Here is a 15,539-nt window from a genome sequence, read left to right as displayed (position 1 = left end):
GTTCTCAACCTGTGGGTCACGGTCCTTTTGGGTCCTGCATATCGGATATTAATATTATGATTCATAAAAGTAGCAAAATTACAGTTATGAAGTAGCAATGAAATAATTTTACAGTTGGGGTTAGCACCCCATGAGGGGCTGTATTAAAGGGTGGCGGTTAGGAGGGTTGAGATCCACTTTGCTCCAGGGTACCTGCACGTTCACACTCACTGCTCTTCTCACCAGCGCTGGGGAGTAGAATCAACCTAGATATCCACCAGCAGAAAATGGAAATGTGCTACGCATGCACAATGGAATCTTATTCCTCTGTAAAGGAAAATAAAGTCATTAAATCTGCAGGAAATGGATAGATATGGGAAATAGTGTTACTGGATCAGATAGCTGAGGCCCGTACAGACAAATGCTGCATGTCCTTTCTCCAATGTAGAGCCTGCCTTTGAACTTTTAGATTTATATGTTTAACTTGGAGTAGCTGTAGAGGTGATGAAGCCAGAAAGGAGCCATGGGGGGAGGGGGGCGGAGTCCTTCAGGGAAAGGGGATAGAGCACTATGGTGCAAAAGGAGAGGAGAGTGGTATTGGAGATGCAAAAATGTAAATGGGGATGAAGCAAAGGATGAGAGAGATGAGGAGGTGGAGCGGGAAAGCCAATCAAAAATAAAGATATTTGGAACCTTACTTGATAAGCTATTTAAAAATTTATTAGAAGGAGAAGAAGAGGAGGAGGAGGAAGAAGAAGAGAGCTTGAAGGGAGGTAAACCTTGCATAAGCAGACAATGCTGTTCCCGAAAGTCATGTTATTAAACGGAAATCCCAATGCTCTGTGTGGGTCCTCCTAGAGACCCCCAAACCACACAGGCTGTCGCTATTGTCCTTGATTAAACACTAGACCTAGATGATAATAGTCTGTTGCTGAAGACATCATGCATTTTGAAGGGAGGACATAGAGAAATCAAGCTGCAACTGAACTGAAAGATTCCTCCCTGCTGTGCTAGCTTCTGTAGTGCCAGGAGATACTATGTAAGCTGTTGAGGGAGTGAAGTTATCAACAGTTCACCCAGATGTGAACCCTTGAAACTACGATATCAATCTGCCAGGAAAGATGAACCCCTGGTGCAGTAGTGGCATGACTGTTATAGCCATGTTAGTTTGGCTTTCAGCCTTGGTTAGGGAAGCTTGTGTTTGCAGTGGGTTAACTTATGAGAATAAGTGACCACTGACTGTTTAGCCTTAAATAGGACTGTAATCAGAGGTTTTTTCATCAGGACCGCTTGGTCAACTCTGTCCTGCTAGCTGCTCCCAAATAACCACACAGAGACTTAATATTAATTACAAATGCTCAGACAGTAGCTTAGGCTTGTTACTAACTAGCTCTTACAACTTAAATGAAGCCATATTTTTATTTATGTTCTACCCTGTGGTTCGGTTCCTTATCTCGGTATGGTTTGTTCATCTCTAGCTCCCTCTGCCTCTCACTTGCTATTCCTGAGACTCCACCCTTCTTCCCAGTGTTCTCGCTGCCCTGAAAATCCTACCTAGCCATTGGTCAGTCAGCTCTTCACTAACCAATAGGAGTAATACATATTTAGTGTACAAAACGATTGTTCCGCAGCATAGGACATCTGTATTACTTCCTAAAAGACCCAGAGACCCTTGTGGGAGAGGGGTGGAAAGAATGTAAGGACCAGAGGATGGGAAATAGTGTTTTGGAATACTATTCTGTAGATCTGACAGGGTTGTTATAGACTTGCATTAAACAGGCTACAATAACATTCCATTATGAATGGGAGAGGCCCTATCCTTACCCAAGGAGCTATAGTGAGTGCCGGAGGGGCAGCGTCACAGTCCTTAGTGGTCTAGTCCCCAGTGGGATAAGTTATCTGTGTTCAAATAAATAACCTCCCACCCATGCAGCCTTCGTTAAATGTAGTGGGCCACAAAGAAAGACATGAACGTGAGGGGGGCTCTTGTTGGGAAGAAAGGGTTTAGTAGGAGGGGAACGGGGTAAAAAAGGGTAACTGGTGGAGGATATAACCAAATATATACTTTCGAAATTATGAAAGCATAATTTTTAAAAATTAAAGTCTACTTAATAAAGGGTATGTATATGTATAAAAGAAAGGATTTGACCCCCTATGATAGCCGTACTAATATAGCTATGAACATAAATATTTAGAAGGAAATTTTATACAATGTATTTTAGGGAAGCAACAGTAGGGATATGCCCACCTAGGGCCTATGACTTCCCCGCATGGTGACAGAAGGCAGCTGGTTACACCGCCTCTGCCCTCGGGAAGCAGAGATGAATGTTGGTCTCCTGCCTTTGCCCTGTATTCAGTCTAAGATCCCAGCCCACAGGACAGTGCTGCTGCATCTCTTTCTCTGTTGATCGTCCCTGGAAATGCCCTGGCGACATGCTCAGACATGCTCTAAGAGGTCTGTCTCTTAGGTGACTTTCAAATCTCTCTAATCGACAAGAGAAATTAACCATAACAGAAGTTTTCAGAGAGGGGCAAGATCATTTCTCCTTGTAATTTCATGGTCAGGACTGCAGTATGTGGGCAGGACATGTCACTCGCCCTAGAAAAAGCCACAGTCAGGGAAGATGCCCCCCAGTGGCGGGGGCACACTCCAGCCTTGGTGTCAGCCTCGGTGTTTTCTGGGAGACACTCTGAGGAGGCTGAAATTCAAGCACACCCTGGCCTCTGAGGCATGCCAAGGCTGACTAGGCAAACTCCACCCTGAATGCTGACGTTGCTCATTCATTGCTAACCCTGCAGCAGCACCAGGAGTTGGGAGCAGTGAGACCCCAGATCCTGAATTTCTTGTAATCCCCTGATCTGAGTGCCTACAGCTGCTCTGAGCACGAGACCTTCAGGAGTTCCTGATGGCAGGAGATGGTTTCTGGTGGGTTTGGCTGGGGTGTGGCTATCTCTATATAATCTGCCCCTGAACACAATAAAGGGGGTATTCTTGGGGAATTCAAGGATGACCCGTGTCGCTGTCTCTCTGTCTGTGTGTGTCTGTGTATTTTAACCTCCATCCCCTTGCCCGAAGCTCGGTAACTGGGTGCCAGCACACAGAGCGCAGTCACGAAGGCGCGGTGTGCAGCAATCAGGGGCAGCTGCAGTACCACCTGGGCCTGTGGAGAGCCATCTAGATGGGCAGCTACCAGCCACATACGATTTTTAGGCCCCTGATACTTGACTAGCCTGAACAGAGACATGTGCAAAATCAGATGTCCATCTGATTTTGAAGTCTTAATGTAAAGATGATTGCAAAGTATCTCTACAGTATTTGTGCTGATTCTATGATAATATTTAACACATAATATATAATAATATTCTAAATGATAATATTTAACACACGCAATATTGAATAAAATACATAATTGAAATTAATTTCTTTCTAATGTGGCCACTAAAACAAACTCTCTCTATATAGATCACGTATGTTTATTCTTATCCAACAGCATTAGGCTGATGACCCTCTGACTGTTGGTCACTTGGAAGCAGGTAGCATCAGGTAGCAGGGTTCCAGGCCATAGCACACAATCCGCATTCAGTGTAGTATAAAAGAACAAAGCCGTGATGTTCTCAAGGTTTGAACATGCAGGTTGTTGACCCAGCAGTTCAATGGGTCCTGACACACGCTTGCCATGTTCTCACTCTGCCCTCATCTGGCACAACACAAAGTCAGGAGATTGCAACATTTTAAGGTTCACATCCAGTCAATGCCCAGGGGAAACAGAACTATGCAGATTGCCTTTCCTTATCTCCCTCATTAACAGCAACGGCATCTTTGCAATGCTCCTCCCAGCCACCTCTTCCATACCCAATTTCCATATGCCTCCTCGGTTATCTTGCCCGAGTCTTAAAACAACTCCATTTCATCCCAGCAGAGGGCGTCCTTTCCTTCTGGGAACAGAACCAGCTCTTAGTCGCAGGAGACAAAGGCATAAGCTATGGGGCCTTCTAAACGAGGTCATAAGAACAGTTTCAAAATCTGCAAGGATGGGCTAAAGCACACTCATTATCCAACCTAATGGCCTCATTTCCGGTGTGACCATTGCTCAGAATTCCGTGTTCTGGTGATGCCTAGCTAAGAACTAGAGTTTAGGCTTCTAAACTCAATGCATCTTCTTGTTTTACTCAATGCATCTTCTCATGCTCGCCCACAGCCCTCTGTGCATTTACTAAGCAAGAGTAATCTTAGCCCATTTACATTTAATGTAATTACTCATGTTTTAGAGGTTTAGGCTATCATATAATTTGATGATTCTGAAATGTACTACCTAATTTATCATTTTCTCTCTTTTCTTGACTGCTTCTGAATTGACTAAACTTTTTAAGCATTATTTTAGACATTAGTCTTTGCTTAGAAATTTAGGTATTTTGGAATTATCTATTTTTGGTAGGCAGCCTAAAATTATAGCTGTTATTTATTATTTTATTTTAATTTTGCATTAACTTATGCAAATATAATATGAATATCGATCTTTACCATTATCCTATGTAATTTGGAAACATCAAAAATTTAAACCCCATTCACTCTCATCTCAACTAATTTGTTATTTAGCAGTTTCTAATTCTGCACAATTTTTAAATCCCAAAAGATACTTTTTTGTCTTTATTTCTTTTTTCATCTTGGCCCTTCCATCTGAATCTTTTCATTTCTCCTTCCAGTATACGTTCTGGGATTTCCAAAACTCATTTAAACAAATGATAATAGAATTTCTGATAATATAATTTTAGGATTCTAAGTGGGCATCTGTTTTCTTTCTCTGGGCTGATAACACAGTGTTACTGCCTTTTGACTTTGAAAAAACAGCTTTTTGAGTCCTTTGAAGGTCATGTGTTCTCTACCCCTCTGCATACACACTCCCTCAGTTTCCGGCGGCTTCACTCTGATGCTTCCAGAAGTGCCGTGTGGCAACATGCTAATCTTCCTGAATCTATGGATTTATGTCTTTCATCAGTTTTTAAATTGCCTTGTAGTTGGAGACTAAGAGCCCAGCAGCTGCCATCCCCAGTACTGGATCTGTTTGTGTTATTTCTGCTGTCTTGTTTTAGTTTTTTAAGTGTGTTTTGTACCTGTGTATGAATGATTCTTCTCAACACATGTGTTTTAAGATATTTGTGAAGATGGTAGTAGCATCTTTTTCCAAAGAGAATTTTCATTTTCTTCTAATAGATAGTTGAAGCATTTCAAATTCAAACCAAAGTCTGAGGTTAGTGGCTCCCTGGACCACCTCTGTGATGTAAATCAAGACAGGAATTCTTTCCAGGAATTTGTTTACTTACAATTCATGCTGTCTGAAGTGGCAGTCATTTGGAAATCCCAGCTTTAAGTAGGTTGACCTAGTAGAGTCCTCCCATCTGGGGGACAGCAGGTCTTGACTTAGTCTCCTTCACACCAATATCCACCAACAATGCAACTGCATTACAAACCGGTTTTGTAAGGATTGGCAAATACCCTGAGGATGAAATCGTGTTTGAATGTTAGTCTTGTTCTCTAGGTTTTCCACATCTCACTTTCATTTTGTAAACTCTCACTATCTGGTTAATTCTTTGCCACTTTTAAGTTGTTAAAAGTTCAGATTTCCTAGTGTTGATTACTGCAAACAGAAGTTTCTACTCCCATAGATAATCTTAAAGAAAAAGCGTTATGATTCTGTTTCCACTTCATGATTGTGAACTTGCCGGTCCCTAATGGACATTGTTCAGATACAAAGGATCACCAGAACCAACTCAAGGGGGGAGATTTTCTTCGGCTCCTGGACAGAGAATTTAGCATGGTGGAGACGGCATAGAGGATGGAGTAGTGGAAGCAGAGAAGCGGGGCTGGGCCACAAATCCCAAGACATCAGTAACCCAGTTCCTTCATCGAGTCCCATTTCCCAAAAGGTTCTACAGCTTCCAAAATAGCATGAAGTGCCAACCACGCAGGGACACCATGTCCAAACTATCGCACAGTGGGAATGACATTGTGTGTGCTGACCATGTGGGGACACCATGTCCAAACTATCCTACAATGGAAATGACATTGTGTGTGTTTCCGGGGAGATCTGGAGTGGCCTTGTTACACCCACGCTTACTCGTTTGAAACCCTGAAACATTTATGTCTTGAAATGAAAAAGATCCACATGGAGAGAAAGATATCAAAACCAACATAACGAGAGAGGACTAGAGAGATGGCTCAGTGGTTAAGAGCACTGACTGCTCTTTCAGAGAACTGGGGTTTAATTCCCTGCACACACACGGCAGCTTACAACTGTCTGTAACTCCAATTCCAAGGAATCTGATGCCCTCTTCTGACCTCCAAGGACACTGCACACACGGTGCACAGACAGACATGAAGACAAAACACTCATGTACATTAAGTGAAATCTCAAAAGAACATTTTTTTTTTCCCAAAGGAGAGAAAACCCCAAGCAAAACAGGAGGAGTTGATACCTGGGGTAAACTGCTAAGGACCGAGTTTAAGGCCCAGAGTCTAAAGGAACACAGAAGTTCACATGGTGGATTTATCCCGTGCCAAACACAATACTGCATGACGAGCTCCGGAGTGTATCAATGGAAGCAAAATCGCTGTTCCCTAGGCCTCCAGGCCTGCAGGCCCAGGTGGGCCAGGTAAGCACGGTTGGGGAGGAGTCACAGTTCCTCCCTTCAATTCTGATGGCGAAATGTCCTCCAGTGGTGACAGGCAGCTGGGAGCTTGTCGGAAGACGGAGTAGTGATTGTTAAAACAAATGTTTAGATTCCGATCCAGAAATGAAGCCAAGGCGGGCGGAGCATGAGCTGGAAGCCAGCCTGGGTCACATAAAGAAAACTTGTCTTTACAAAAGAAAGAAAGGGAAGAAAAGAAAGAGAGAGAAGGAAAGAGAAAGAGAAAAAGGAAAACGAGGAAAGAGAAGTGAGATCCCCGTGATTGGCTTAAGAATGACCTGTCCAGAAAGTCTTGTGCTTCTTGAAGCCAGGGGGATTTTTGAAATGGAATCAGAGGAAAGAAATTGGGGTGGGGTGGGGAAAGCCCAGAAGTTCTGATGGCCTCGTGGCATTTGTGTCTCAGTGGGCTCTCTTCCCGTCCACAGTTAGCGCGCCCTCCTCATCTGGGGAGCCTTCCTGCACAAGAGCTTTGAACTGTGGGAGGGCGGCCAGCTCCCTGCCCTTCTCCCAACAAATTACAGCTGGGGCGGGGGGTGGAGGTTGGGGTGAATTCAGAGAAGTCAGTTTTCCTCAGTTGTACCCCGTTTTAATGATTGTGGCCCCTTTTGTAAACGGAGCCCGATTTTAGAGACTGAAAACATCCTGCATACTGTCGAATATAACTCCTGAATTTGCTCTCTTTTCTGATGTTATTTTCAATAGAAGACCGGGAAAGAGGCTGAGGACATAGCTCAGGAGTGAGAGCATTTGCTGCACAGCGTGAGTTGTGACCTTAACACCACACATATATTATACACACATACATGCTCTCACACATGTACACACAGAGACTCACATGTGCCCATACACATACACAACACTCACACACATGCACTCATTCACACGCACATGCACTCACACACATTCAAACATGTATTCACGCATGCACTCACACACACACACACAGACTCACACATGTGCTCGCACACATACTCACACATATGCACTCACACGCACATTCACATGCATACACACACACACACACACACACACACAGACTGGAAAAGGTAACGATGTTTTTGTGTGTGATATAGGCTCTTTACCTTTACCCCAACCTCACCTCTCCAATTCTCACCAGCATTGTATTTTAGTAATATTCCTATGGGAAGGAAATAATCCAAGGAATAGCTGTAGGCTGAGTACCTGATGTCAATCAAGACAAGAGCCTGCTGTCAGCTCCCAGACTTGAACACCACCTCGGAGACTCAGGGTCCAACAGAACCAAGGCCAACCTCCCAGTCCGTCTGCAGCTCTTCCTGTAACTAGAGGTCTTTTCCTGTGTTTGAACTCGCCACCAATGGCTGTCCTACCAAAAGTAAACAGCAGAAATCTGGGCAGTCCTCTCTGTTCCCAAAAGAAAGCTTTTAACTTTTCTTGTGGAGGAGGAAAGGGGGTTGTTTGAGGACTAGGTGGAGGAAGGGAGGGAGGAGGCTAGACCAGAGGAGACACAATGACCCCAGCGGCTGCCCTGCTGTGACTCTTTCTTCTTGTTCTTTCTCTCTTCACCTCTCTCGTTATTTTTGGCTGGCTCCTTTGTGAGGGCTACCTTCCATTCGCTGACAGCTGCTTTGAACATCAGTCAGAGCGGGTCACCTGCCAAGCTGTGCGCCTCTGGTCACATCCCTCTGAGGGCTCCCTGTTTGTTAGCTTCAAAGCCCTGCGCAAGTGGTAACTCGCCTCCTTCAGAGTGGGTATTCAAAGAAGAGGAAGCCTGGGCCAGAGTTACAAAACCTGTGAGATTAAGGCTGGAAGAAGAAGAAATAAGAACCAAAGAACAGTGGCAGCCCCTGCCAGGCCCTGGTGGCTGGTACAGGGAAGATAGGGGCAAAAGGCAGATGGGAGTGCATCTAGTCTAGTTCTTCCAGCTCTTTGGACTTAAAACTGTTTCTCCAGGAGGCTCAGCACCGGTGACATCTCAGAAACAGGGCTTGCAGGGGAGTCAGGAGAGTGAGTGGCGGACAGAGCACCACCACGCCACTTCTTTCTGGTGTCATTTTTATTTTTTATTCAGCCAGCCACTCAACAAATGGTTATGAAACAGCTGGTGCCCAGAAGTGACTTCCTGACCCCGCAGAGACGATCCTGTTCAATTCCCGTGAAACTTACGTTCCCTTTTAAGTCATGTAAGCCTTTGGACAAAGGGCTCTGTGGATTTGTTTTTCATACATAGACATTTCTAATGTCTAACTTTCTGAGCATTAACTGGCATGCATAAAATGGGTATATAGTTTGTACCGTACGAAACAAATCAATAAATCTGTCGCAACTTCAAACCTACCAAGGAAAGGCACTTTTAAAGGACTTGCCTAGATGTCACCTCCACCCTCTCCAGCCCTGCAGATGCAGGGGAGAAAACAAAGCAGCAGGAAGATGGTGTGGGTGTTGGTCTGCTGTCTCCCAAGGGTCCCCACTGCATCTGCCTGCTGTCTCATTGGTCAGGTGTTTGAACACTGTGATCTTCAACTCACCCTCCCTTGGTTGGTGTTCAGGATGCAATGGTTAGCAGCTCTTAGTGTCAGAGTCAGACTTTTAGAAAAACCTGTGAAGATTCTCAGCTGGGATATCTGGTTGGAAAAGTTCAAGCCAAAAGCTGTAAACTAGAAGCCTCCTGGATGCTAACTCCATTAGCTATCTGTCGCTGCATAGCAAATTGCATGAAAACTTAGTGCTAACACCAGTAACAGCGAAAACAAAAACAAAGTATCAGTGCTGTGGTCTGAACGTATCCCCAGAAATCGTGCGTTAGAGAGTTCGTCCCAGTGCGACAATAATATGAGGTAGTGGTGCCTTTAGGAGTGATGAGGTCATGGGAGCCTTCGTGGATGGGTTAGTGGCGTTCTCATCGGCCATCACAGGAGTGGGCCACCATGAACTGAGACCTCCCCCGTGTTTTGTCTCCTCCAGAAGTGCCTGCTTGTTCTTGTGGTTCTCCGTCATACGAGACAGAAAGGTCCTCATCGGCTACCGTTGCCCAAACTTGGACTTACAACCGGTAGACCCCTGAGCTAAATGAACGTTCTTTTACATATACCAATGAATGGAGACAAAAAAGTTATTGTCTTGCAGATTCTGTGGCTCGGCAATTCAGAGTGCGTGGGTGTTTTATCTCAGAATCTCTCACGAGGGTACAGTGGGAATGGCAAGGACTGGAAGGGCTGCTGTCATCTGAAGGCACCACAGTGACATGACCGGTAGAGATACCAGACAGCCTCGGCTCTCTTCCACATGGTCCTTTCCATAGACTGCTTGGGTGTTGTGACAAGCAGCTCGCTCCCCAGAGCAAGCGATAGTACAAGAGTGTGGACGTGAGAAGCCTTAGTGCCTTTGATGACCTTGTCGCCAGGTCCCTCACTGTCACTTTTGCCTAATTTGTTTTTCCTTTAGGACTAAACCACCAATTCCTGCCACAGGGAAAGGATAGGGAATCGGGTGTTTTTGATCAAATAAAGTAATATCAAAGAGTTTGTGGGCCTATTTTAAGAGTATCCTTAGGTTCCGTTTACATAAAGAGTTTATTTTTCTTAGAGAATTCTATAGCACATTACCGGCGCAGGAGCATTTTTAATTTTAATTTAAAAACATTTATTTAATGGGTATGGGTGTTTTGTTTGCAAGTATGTATGTATACTACGTGCATGCCCGGTACATGCAGAGTCAGAAGAGGGTGTCCTAACCCCTGGAACTGGAGTCGTGGATGGTAGTGAATTGCTCTATGTGTGCTGGGAACTGAATTCAGGTCGTCTGCAAAAACAAGTGCCCTTAACTGCTGAACCATCCCTCCAGCACTGAAATATTGCTTTATCTGCTGATACGTTTCTGCATATCTTTAAAACAAAACCACCCTCTCGTTACTCTAGTCAGCAAAACTAGTTAGTGCTAGTTCCACAGTATTTAAAGAAGTAATCCGTGATTCTGACATTTGAAAACAGGATTGCACATAGAAGTTCTAATTTTGGTCTTTTGTTGTTTTGGCAGCAGCGGGGACGGGATGGGGTTTGAGGCAGGGTCTCCCTGTGTAGCTCTGACTGTCCTGGAACTCACTCTGTAGACCAGGCTGGCCTCGGGTATGCGCCGCCATGCCCAGCTCTGTCTTTTAAAAGGTTTTGAAGTAATAAGGTCTCATCTCACCAGCTCTGTGTTCTCACATAGTTACAGACCTTTGGTGGTTTGTGACTGATCAGTTAACCCTGCTTTCCCTCACACCCTCCTACACTACACACAAACGTTATTTTACAAATTTGCGTTAGCTGTGAGGCGCCTTCATGCATTTGCATTTGTGTCCAAATACAGTGCAGCGGTAGTGAGGCCAGATGACAGGCTTGAAGAAGAGGGGGCCCTGACTGTCGTGTGAGCCGAGGCTCAGAAGATGGAGGAAAGAAACTCAACTGGAAATTGAGTTTTATTAGAGCAGCTGTGGCCTTGTGCTCTTCTCTGGGGAAAGGGTTCTGGGGCTAATTCATAGCTCTTTGGCATTCTGAATGCACGTCCCCATGACAATGAAGGCATGGAGCCACCAACAAGCCAGCCTGCTTTAGTGACCCAGATCAGGCCAAGGTTCAGGGCTTTGTATCCTCTGTCTGGAAGGACTAACTGAAGAGTGTGGGATCCATGAAAACTGCTGACACAGAGCCGCCAGCCGATTTAATGCCTATATAAGAAGTCTTTTGTTGTTTCTTGAGTGGTATATGCACAGGCTCCTGGATGCTCTTGGAGCGTCTGTGAGGAGAAGACAGGCTTTGCCACCACTTTAGCAGAGGATAATGAGGTTGGCTCTTCTGAATTACTTGTGAATACTGGAGGACTCGAGTGCTAACCTCTGGAGTGACTCTACAGCCTTAGAATGCAGATGGGTACACCTTTATATACAGATTACATGTGTATAATCACACACACACACACACACACACACACACCTCCTTTAGTTTCCTGAATGTATATCCCAAAATTCTTCCTGAAGATCAAGTACACCAGTGGCCAATAATTTAGCCATGGTCACATGAAATAAGCTCCCATGAGTTTGGAAGCTTGTAGATAGCCTAACATGGAGGCGGGGAGCATTGTTGCGTTTCTACACATCCCTCCCTGCTCATCTCCACCTGGTGTGCATAGGCATCCTTTGCAGCATCCTTCGGGACAAAGTAGTGAGCAGCTTGGTGCTTCCCGAGTTCTGAAAGTTGCTCTGTCAAATTATTGAAGCCAAGGAAAGGGTTCTGAAAGCCCAGCTCATAGGCAGCTGGTTAAAAACACAGGTGAAACAACCTATCACTTTGCAATTGGTGCCTGGAACTGTGAGCAGGTTCCTGAGACTGAGCTCACAGCTTCTGGCCAAATGGGTTCTCTCTATAGACAGTGTCAGAACAGAACTGAGTTAGAGGATACTGATATCCAATTCAGAGACGTTTGCTTGCTTGGTGTGTAGGGAAGTGTGTGTGATCGCGAGGGTAGTGAGTGCTCTATGTAGCCAGAGAAGCTGGGTTTGTATTTTCTTTTTAGTCTCAGATACGCCGTACAGCTATGTGGGCCCAGTTCTAACACTACCAATTCACCGTGTGCTGCAGAGTTGGCTTAGACAATGTCAACCTTGGCTCTAACACAGAACAGCTAACATGTATTCTCCTCAACTCTAGTCGTCAGCATGCCTGGCTGGATTTCTGATAGTCCTCACCAGGACCATCAACACAGCCCATACATTAGAAGAACTGCCTGTCCGCATTTACTCTTGCCTCTCCACCTTTGCACAGGGATCAAGCTACGTGGAAATCCCACATCTAGCGTGAAAACTGCAGTGGTTTTCCATCCTTCTTGTGACCGACCACGCTGCCCTTCCCTAAGTTTCCCCTCCCCATCAGCTCATGTTCGTTCTTTGGGCCTCAGCTGACACACAGTTTTCCCTGGAAAAGACTCTTTATCTAAGCAGTGAAGATTGTTTAGGTATCCAGGCATGATCTGTTTAATTTGCTTAATATAGCTCTTGCCGCTATCAGGCAAACAAAATCCAGAAGAACATTGACTGTTCACAGCATGGAGCCTGGAGCCTTAAGGGGCACAGACTTGCTCACTAAACGATCGCTTAGTGAGCTTCTTGGCCATCCATTTTCGCTTCTACAGTAAAGTACAGTTTCCCCCAATTTTAGGTACCATTCATTGTGTTTTTACTTCTTGATGGGGATTGCTTATGTAGAGGGCAAAGTCAGTTGTTTCCATGGCTTAAAATTAGGGTTCCGAGAATTGAGGGGTTTGTAATCTTACTGGTGGCGTGATGCTGAAATGGTGTGGCCGTGCCATGACTACACATTCTCAGCTACAGGGATGGGTGGCCGGTGGCAGTACCTCCTTCACAGAGCCGTTGTGTCCTTAGGTAGATAGATCATGATTTTCCAAAAATAAACAGTGCCACCCCAGTGCAAAGTAAGTGTATGATGACTATGATAGACTTCCTTCTCCAGTAACCTGTTCAAATGCATCCTCCATATCATTTTCCAGGCAAACGAAGCAAACTAAAATGAAAAAGGAAGAAATAAATGAATATTGCCGAGATTTTAAGAGTTGCATTTTGAAAAACCTCAGGGCTTGGCAGAGGGAGACAATAAATCAAAAATGCTATTTCAAAGCATTTTCAGGCTGGAGATTCAGACAACCCTTTGACACCGTAGGATGATAGAACTCTGCTTATCCTCGTGGAACCCAGAGGGCAATAGAGACTTGTAGTCCACAGAGCCCCAAGACATGAATTCCACCATTGAGGCTGGAGATCAGGAGCCATCGTATCCAGGTCTCTGTACCCTGATGGCCCATTCATGCTTCTCAGGCACTTTGTCAGTGTTTCCGGTTATCACCAGATCCTCAAATCAAATCCATATGATTAGAAAAGAAACCGTGACGCTGTATATCCCAGGTGCGAGGAACTGGATGCCAAAGGAAGTCAAACCAACCAATCAACCAGCCAACCAAAAAATAGTGAGTCACTGGAGAGACCTCTCTTCCCAGAGAGAAATGAGACCTGCCTCTGACCTTTAAGAAGACATCTGGTAGGGACAGATGTGATGCTGTATATTAGAAGTGACTCAGAGCAGCAGACATGTAAATTGTGGTTTAGTTCCAACTTGAAGCACCAGGCAGCAAAGAGATGGAATGACCTGCTAACACTCCCAACACTGGGGAGGAATCTTGTGAATGGCAAGGCCCAGAAACCCCAAGCAGACAAACAAAAGCCAGCTTCATACCGTATGCAACTTCAATAGCATGTTGTTAGACATTAAGATGATGTCCCCTGAGGACAGGTATGGCAGAAGGAGCATGAAATCCCTGCTGGCTGTGGACGCTGACTGCTCAGACCGACATATTTCTGGACTTTCACTGAGCGGTACAGAAAACTCCCGGTTCACTTTTCAGAATGTACACTCTGCTTCCATCCCACCTCCACCCTGGCTTCCCACCTCCAGGATCTGGGACGAAATTGCTCCCGGGGTGAACAGAAGACCCCCGAGTTCTTGTCACCGTAGCCAAGGGTGTCCGTGAGTTGGGATGGCTGAAAAGTGGGAAGCTGTGATGAGCTGAGTTCACATGGGGAGAGAGGAAGCTGGTGCTGATGTTGAGTTGTTAGATTACTGTTTTGGTCCCATCGTTGTTTTCTCCAAGTCCCACGGGTCTCCAGCCCTGTCTGGCCAACTCAAATGATCTCTAATGAGTCGTGCTACGTGGAGATTATGGAGGTGGGAATCTATACCCAGGTTACATCCATGTCACATAGGTGTCCTCATAGTGGCTCAGCACAGGTTCCCAGTCCCTTCTCCCTCAGTGGGATCCACAGCAGCCTCCAGGAGCTCACTAGACCCGAGAGACTGACCCAGATCTCTCAGGAGGCCTGGTTTCTTCAGGACCGAGGAAGTTTCAGTTTCTGACACTCAGTGGTGAGGGGACCAGGCTCCTAGGTGACTTTCCAGATGACTGGCACTGCAGGAAAGAGGAAGAGGCCTCACTGTGACTCCAGCAGGCAGGTTACAGCCAGGTGTCTGCATGGAGCAACTTCCAGGAGCCCTGTGTGCATCCCAAGAGCCCACTAGAGGCCAATGCCTGGAAGCCAAGCCCAGCACACTGAGTGGACATGTCCCTGTCCAGGCTTTCTTGGGTGGGTCAGCTAGCCTTGAGAAAACAACAGGGTTCAACGTGACAGTCCCCACATTCTAAAGACTTGAAAGGGAAATCCTTTGGATTGGGTCTGGACTCCTGGGGCTCAGCCTGGCCTGGCCTGAGGCTGTAAGAAGAATAACAAGTAGGAAGGGCCATGGGGTGTGACTGGCTGCTCAGGTGAAGGTTTCTTGGCTGCAGGGACTCTTGGCTCCTGCCGCCCCCCCCCCCCGCCCACATCCATTGCTGTGATGACCAATGCCCACCCTCTCCTTGTGGCTCCCACCAGCCTCAATCTCATGACCCACTTGGTATGTTAAGCCTCTGTGCTCCAAAGCTGCAGGATTCCTCCCAGGTGTGTCCACTGGTAACTCCCCTCTGAAGCCTCTGCTTCTCCTCTTGCCAGCTTCCTTCTCTGCTGTGTTTCTCTTGCCTTCCTGGCTCTCCATTTTCCTCTTCTCCCCTCCCCACAGAGGCAGGATGCAGAGGAAGGCCAGCAGAGGGCAAGAGCCCTGGAGAGGACTCAGGAGGCAGATGAGTGCTTGCTCCCCACTGCTTTGTGTGCCTTTGGAGTTTTGCTGGCTGTTGGTGCTCTCACCTGTGGGGACAGCCTCATAGGCTGGAGTCTCTGAAGGAGAGTTGGATGCATCACAACCGCAAAGAATGGGGTCACCCCAATTCTTATAAACACCCAGACCACCTGTTCT

This window comes from Chionomys nivalis, chromosome 15 (genome assembly GCF_950005125.1).
Source record: "Chionomys nivalis chromosome 15, mChiNiv1.1, whole genome shotgun sequence".
Taxonomy (NCBI): domain Eukaryota; kingdom Metazoa; phylum Chordata; class Mammalia; order Rodentia; family Cricetidae; genus Chionomys; species Chionomys nivalis.
This window is presented reverse-complemented; position numbering follows the sequence as displayed.